Source organism: Hibiscus syriacus, unplaced genomic scaffold (assembly GCF_006381635.1).
Source record: "Hibiscus syriacus cultivar Baekdansim isolate YM2019G1 unplaced genomic scaffold, ASM638163v2 tig00110833_pilon, whole genome shotgun sequence".
In the NCBI taxonomy this organism is placed as follows: Eukaryota; Viridiplantae; Streptophyta; class Magnoliopsida; order Malvales; family Malvaceae; genus Hibiscus; species Hibiscus syriacus.
This window is the reverse complement of record NW_024062884.1, coordinates 516,839-524,820: the sequence shown is the minus strand read 5'-3', so window position 1 is coordinate 524,820 and position 7,982 is coordinate 516,839.

Sequence of the window (7,982 nt, the reverse complement as noted above, 5' to 3'; positions counted from 1 at the left end):
GCCTGGTCTTATCAAGATATGCCTGGTTTAAGCACAGATATAGTAATACACAAGCTTCCAATCAATCCAGAATATAAACCGGTCCAACAAAAGCTCAGACGAATGAGGCCAGAAATGTTGTTGCAAATCAAAGAAGAAGTGATGAAACAGATCAATGCAGGTTTCCTACAGACAGCTAAATACCCAGAATGGGTAGCCAACATTGTTCCCGTACCAAAGAAAAATGGTAAAGTTCGAATGTGTGTGGATTACAGAGATCTCAACAAGGCTAGTCCGAAAGATAGCTTTCCATTACCCCACATAGACACATTGGTAGACAATACTGCAGGACACGCATGGTTTTCATTTATGGATGGCTTTTCAGGATATAATCAGATAAAAATGAATCCTGAAGACATGGAAAAAACAACATTTGTAACCATGTGGGGCACATTCTGCTATAAAGTGATGCCATTTGGATTGAAAAATACATGGGCAACGTATCAAAGAGCCATGGTAACTTTGTTTCATGACATGATGCACAAAGAGATTGAAGTATACGTGGATGACATGATTGCCAAATCCCAAACTGAAGAAGAACATATTAAAAATCTGAGAAAGCTTTTCCAGAGATTGAGGAAGTATCAATTAAAGCTCAACCCCGCGAAATGCACTTTTGGGGTAACTTTCGGGAAACTTTTGGGATTTGTGGTCAGCAAAAAAGGAATCGAGATTGATCCAGATAAAGTAAAAGCAATTCAAGATCTTCCACCACCCAATACAAAAAAAGAAGTTCGAGGCTTTTTGGGAAGATTAAATTATATATCTCGGTTCATTTCTCAATTAACTGACAAATGTGATCCAATGTTTAAATTACTTCGAAAGAACAATCCTGAAGTCTGGAATGAAGAATGTCAAGAAACTTTGGATATTATTAAGAAATATTTATCCAATGCCCCAATATTAGTATCACCAATGCCTAATAGACCATTAATTCTCTACTTGACGGTCTTCGAAAATTCGATGGGATGTGTACTGGGACAGCATGATGAATCTGGAAGGAAAGAAAAAGCTATTTATTATCTGAGTAAGAAATTTACTGATTGTGAAATTCGATATCCACCAATACAAAAATTATGTTGTGCCTTGGTGTGGACTACTCGAAGACTCAGACAATATATGTTATACCATACTACTTGGTTGATATCAAAACTTGATCCTTTAAAATTCTTAATGGAATCACCAGCTTTGACAGGCAGAATGGCTAGATGGCAGATGTTATTATCTGAGTTTGATATTGTATATGTCAACCAAAAAGCGATAAAAGGAAGTGTCATAGCTGATTTTCTAGCCAGTCGTGTATCAAATGATTATCAACCTTTGAGTTTCAATTTTCCCGATAAAGATTTGTTGTGCATATCCATGAATGAAGAAGTCAGAACAAATGATGCATTTGCAACTTGGAAGCTTTACTTTGACGGAGCATCTAATGCTTTGGGACGAGGAATCGAGGCAGTGTTAATTTCTCCAGAAAATATTTATTATCCCTTTACAAGTAGACTGGAGTTCTTTTGCACCAATAACATGGCGGAATACGAAGCTTGTGTCATGGGATTGAAAGCAGCTATAGAAAGAAATAGAGAAATTGCTCTCTCAGAGAAGAGAGAGAGAGGAGAAATAGAGAAATGAAGGCTGGCCCTTCGGGCCAGCCGTTTCAAACGTTAAATAGGCCTTCCCGAACGACGTCGTTTCGGGAAGGACTCTTTGTGCAAATTTAAATTGTTAAATCCCGTCCGCAGCCATTATAACTTGTAACTTTTACATTTTAGTCACTAAATCGAGTTTATAATCCTTTTAATTCGGTTCTTTAATTTCATTTTTATTTGTTTTAGTCCTTTATATTAAAATAATATATATAGGATAAATAACAGATTTAGTCCTATAATTTTAATAATTAATATTTTAATCTGAATAATATGTTTTAATTTATTTTAATCTAATATCCGAATTTTATATAGTTTTATTTTAGTCACTAAATTAATAAAATAAAAAAATAGTATGTTTAATCCCTATAATTTTTATGAATTAGGTTTTTAATCTTAATTTTACTATATTTTAGTCACTAATTTTAAATGTTTTCATTTATTTTACTGCTTTTAAATATATCGTTCTAATTGTATTTTTATTGTTTTATTTGTTTATATATTTAAATACTTTTATTATTATTATATAGTCATAAATATATATAATAAATAATAATTTATATATATTTTTAATAAATTATTTTAATATTTATTTTTCAATATCGAAGAAAAGGGCAGTCTTAATACAACTGGATGTCCTATTCTGGTATTTTAAAATTAAATATTATAAAAAATATTATTTAATTAATATTTATTAATATCAAAGAAAAGAACTGTCTTAAGGCACCTAGAAGTCATTTTCCGATATTTTTAAATAAATAAATATTTTTATAATTTCGAAATAATAAGATTATAAATTAAATATATTTTGAAATTTTTTAATAGAGACAATTTATAATTAAAAAGTACCAATTTTGGGCGTTGTAGGGGTGCTAATCCTTCCCTAAACGTAACCGACCACGAATCCCTTTTTATTATTAAAAAGAACGAATTTTTGGTTATAAATGCAGATCAGTTCATTTTTTAATTGATGTTTTCTTAAAACTCTTTTAAAAAATAATTTTTAGGTATTAGACCTACCTGACCCAAAAGGCCGATGGCGACTCCCAAATTATTTTCAAAACCATTTACTCACATCAATTTTCCCGCCAAGTATAATATTTCGTGCCCGGACGAAAACCGGTTACGACAGCTTGGCGACTCCGCTGGGGACCTGGTCAAACTTTTAAAAATCAATTATAAATTGTCTCTATTAATTATAAATTAAAATTTCATATATTTAATTTATAATTCTTTTTTTATATATATACATATTATTTTTATAGTATTTATATATATATTATTATTAATATTTCATTTTATTTGCAAGTATTTTATTATTTATTTTTCTGTCAAAGGTTTGAACATTTCTCCTCACACACAACACTTGCATTGCATAACATAAGCTCTATAATTGAGTTTGTCCTTTTTAAGTGGGAGTGAAAGCAACGTCTTCGTGAGAATTTATTCTCCGTGTCAGACCTAGCAAGTAACTTTCGGGGTTCATATGCTCTATGTCTTCGTGAGAATTTATTCTCCGTGTCAGGCATAGAGAAATGTATCCCCTCGAATTGAACTCGATCCATTTTAGTCTGTGATGGACTAGGATTGAGGGTTAGCAACCCAGGGGGCACTAACAAGGATAATTCGGGTACCTTTATTCTTAGATCTGAAACCCTGCATATAATAAACCCTAGAAACTCTTCCGATCTGAAGTCATGCCGAAATTTTGTCCAAAATAGGTGTACACACAGGAGAAATGAATTCTAACTTTCCTGTTAATTTATTTATTTTCTTTACTGATTAAATTACATGTATATTTAAATTATTTAAATTATGAAAAAGCATGTTTAAATAAAAATATTTAGGTAGATATTATTATTAAATTTCTTTATTATGTAAACTAATTCATTTCTTTTTGTGTGTTCTTTGTTTTTTCTGTTTGCATAGCATCATACAGGATAAAAGGCATTGATCCTTGTGTTAATTGTCTCATTGGAAAGCCTTCATCCATGGATAAAAAGTGTTCAAATCAAGTAATTCTAAACTCAGAAGTAAGACAGTGGGCTGAGGACTTACAAAGACAAGAAGGAGACAGTCTGCAGGATGATTATGTATCTGACTTGGCCAATTATGCTTCAGTTTCGCTAAAAAGAAATGATATGCAGGATTTGCGAAGTATTTGGGAAAGTTGGGATTCAAACAAAAAATTGCAGTTTTATCAGACTTACGGAGACATCCCATATTTGCTCTATGTTGAAGTTGATGATGAATTACTTAGAGCCCTAATTCAATTCTGGAATCCAGGGTACAATTGCTTCACTCTCAATAAAGAGGACTTGGTCCCTACTATTGAAGAGTACACAACTTTGTTACATATCGAATGGGCTTTAGAGAATCGAATCTATTCAAAGTCAATTAAAACTCAACCCTTTCGAGTTAAATTAGCAAAGATTGCCGGGGTACGAGAAGAATGGGTGGCATCCCGTACAAAACAAAAAGGTGAAAGCGAAGGCATTGCTTGGACCAACATTAAAGAACTTATTCAGAGCCATCCAGATATTAAAGTACGATTCGATTTATTTGCTCTGGGTATGTATGGTATGGTCATCTTCCCAAAAGTATTGGGATATGTTGAAGCTGCAGTGGTAGATTTGTTTGAATAGCTATCGAAAAAGATTAATCCTGCTTCTGCAATCCTAGCAGAGACCTTCAGATCGTTAAATGCTTGTAGAAAGCTAGGAGGTGGACGATTCTCAGGGTGTACCCAGTTGTTATATGTTTGGATCCGTAGTCATTTCTGGAGGACAGAAAAGGTTTCATACCGACGCTTTAATACGGATTATTCACCATTAAAAGAATTTCTGGAGCAGGAATGGCCGAAAGAAATTAAGAAAGATATGTGGATTAATGCCTTTCGAAATCTGCAAAGCAATGACATTGTTTGGCGAGCCCTGTGGCAAATCCAAAGGGAATTCTTTTACAAATGTGGAGATTACAATTGGATAATGCTGCTCGGATTATGGGGAGGAATTGGATATGCACCACTTCTGGTCATAAGACAATATGAAGGTCGTCAATTTGTACCTGTCACCACTGGATTACATTCATCTGAGTTCGCATTCCACAGCAAAAATTATAAAAGAAATATCATGGAAGCCGTTATAGCTTGGAAAACAACTTTTTGTATCCGAGCTAAAGCAGCAAAAGAAATGCTAACTCCTGATTATGAGGAATGAAGATATGTCAGGAAAAATGAAAATATTCCTCTATCAGATCAAAATGAGGATATCTCTATGGAAGATCGCATTAAGGTGGTTCCATTAGAGATTGAAATCCTGAGAGCTGAGTTTGAAGCAGAAAAAGAATGATGGTCAAGAGAATTAGAGCAAATGAGACGAGATAAAGCTATGTTGGGTGTTGATATTGACTTTCATTCATCACAATGTGCCATGTTGAGAGAAAACAAAGAAAAAGTTGATGGTGAATTTAGAGCATTAAAGAAAAATTACCAAGAGTTATATAAATCCCGGAAAGCATCAGGACCAAGCCAATCGACGGTACAGATGACCAGAGAATTGAACATCGAGAAAAGTCGAGTTGAAGATCTGAAAGGAAAGAATAGCCGTCTACTCAAAAGCCTTGAGAAAGGAAAGCAAAAAATGGAAGATTTTGAGGTCGACAGAAGAGAGCGAATTATAAAACACAAGGCTGAACACCGCGAGATCATGAATGAAATGCAAAGAGAAAGAGATCGAGCCAAAGATTTAGAAGAAATGAAGAATGACATCTTTGATAAATTTGAAGGTGAGAAAAATATCATGTTCCAGGGATTTGAATCTGAAATGAACCAGCTGATTGCTGAACTTGAAGTTAGAGGCCAAAAGATGGAAGAATACAATATTGAAAAAGAAAAATGGGAGCTAGAAAGAAAAAATTTCAACACCAGACTTGAGGTAGAGCAGGAAGTGGCTAGCAATTGGATGCAAAGATGCAGAAACAAGGATGTTCAAATCCAGAAGCTTAATCAAAGAACGCAAGAAGCACGAACAAAACTTGAAGAAGATCTGGATCAATCTAGAAACAAAAATGCAGAGTTTAATCCTTACATTTTGCAACTTGAAGAATCATTGTTTCAAGAAAAGGTTCGTCTAGGACCTAATGATCTCAAAGAAAGTAATGAGGAAAGTGCTTCACTGCGAAGACGCATTAGAGATCTTGAAAAAATTCTGCACAATTGTCAAGTCAGAATCACTGAGTTAGAGCAAACTCTTGAAGGAACGAATGAACAATGGCAAAAGTCAACTGATTTCTATGTTGAAAGAAGTGAAGAAAGAAGTAATATGGTGTTCGAGGCCATGGTACAAATGAGCGAAGTTGCTAGATATGTTGGGGATCTAGCTGTTGAAGCCAAAATAATTGAGCATCACGTTGATCCAGTTTCTAAGTGCGGAAAGAAGGTGTCATGGTTAATGAAAGAAATTATAGAGCTTAATAGGAAAGCTACGCCTTATCTGTAGTTATGAACTATTATAAAGAAACTTTTGTATGCCGATGAAAGTTGTTCTATGACAGTTAACTTTTTGGGATCAATACCTTTTTGCATACATACATTTTACATACATTCATCATTCATTTCATAATTTTCTTTATGAATATTTTTTTTTATTTTATTTATTAAGATAAAATTATGAATTAAAATCTAAAAAAAATAATATTAAAAGATTTTTCAATCGCAGTTATTCTGGCCAAAAGAGAAATACAACATCACTACGGTACTAGACAAGCTACTAAGAGAATTATGGAGGATAAAATACAACGTATTGAGGAACAGCATAATAAAGAACAAGCAGAAATGAGAATGAAGCTAGAGAAAATTGAAGCCAATATTGCAAATTCACAAGACAGTATGATGCAGAAAATAGAGGACATGTTTAAAAGGCAGGCTATCATTGGAAAAATGCATGAAAATCTTGTATCTTTCGACCAAGAACCTATATATCCTCTAGGTTTTCCACCAGAACCAATTTATCACTCTGGTACTACACCTATACAAATCAATGCTCGTACATCAGCATTTCAAGAAGACAAACTACATGAAAATCAACAAGTGGATCATGCATCTTCAAGCAAAAATCCGCTTATATCAGATGTGAAAATAGGGGATCTTAATACTGAGCATTTAATCCCAGATTTGAATGAGCTGAATGAGAAAGAAAAAGTAAATGAAGAATTGACCAGACAGATCAAAAGCTTAGAAGAACGAATGAAATCCGTGGAAATAACTGAATCATTTTATGGGTTTGACGCTAGTGAGTTGAGTTTGGTTCCAGACTTAATCCTCCCCATCAAGTTCAAAGCTCCTGAATTTGATAAATATGACGGTACTACATGCCCTTCATCCCACATTACTATGTTTTGTCGCAGAATGGTAGGATATGTGAAGGACGAGAAATTGTTAATTCACTGCTTTCAGGATAGTTTGACAGGACCGGCTTTAAAATGGTATACTCAATTGACCAAAGCCAACATTAGATCCTGGAAAGATCTGGCTAAAGCATTCTTAGAGCAGTACTGCCACGTAACATACATGGTTCCTGATAGATGGACTCTCCAAAATTTGGAGAAAAAGAATAATGAAACATTCAGACAGTATGCCCAGAGATGGCGTGACACGGCAGCCCAAGTTCAACCACCTTTGTCAGAAAAAGAGGCCACAGTAATATTTGTCCATACATTGAAAGCTCCTTATTTAAATCATCTAATGGGGAATGCAACCAGAAATTTTGCAGATTTGGTCATTTCTGGAGAACTCATTGAAAATGTCTTGAAAAGTGGCAAAATTGAATCAAATGAGGGGTCTAGTTCCAAAAGACCTATGTACCGGAAAAAAGAGAATGAAGTCAACAATGCAAATTCTTACAACAAGGATTCATCGAAAAGTGTTACAATAACCCAGCCAAGGGTTAAGAAAGAGGAAACAAACACTAATCGAGCAGAGTCCAGAGGATCTCGAAAGGAAAATGAAAGGTTGTCTTTTACACCTTTACCAATACCATATGCGGAGATCTATGATTCGCTGTTAAAAGCAGATGTCATACGGCCCTATCCTTTGGTTCCCATGCAACCACCATTCCCTCCTTGGTATGATACAAAGGCACACTGTGTTTACCATGAAGGAATTACGGGTCATTCTATTGAAAACTGTTTGGCATTCAAAAGGGTGGTTCAAAATTTGATCAACACTGGAAAGTTGGAATTCAATACACCATCTGCATCAAATCATCCATTGCCAAAATATGGAGATAAAAACGTGAATAC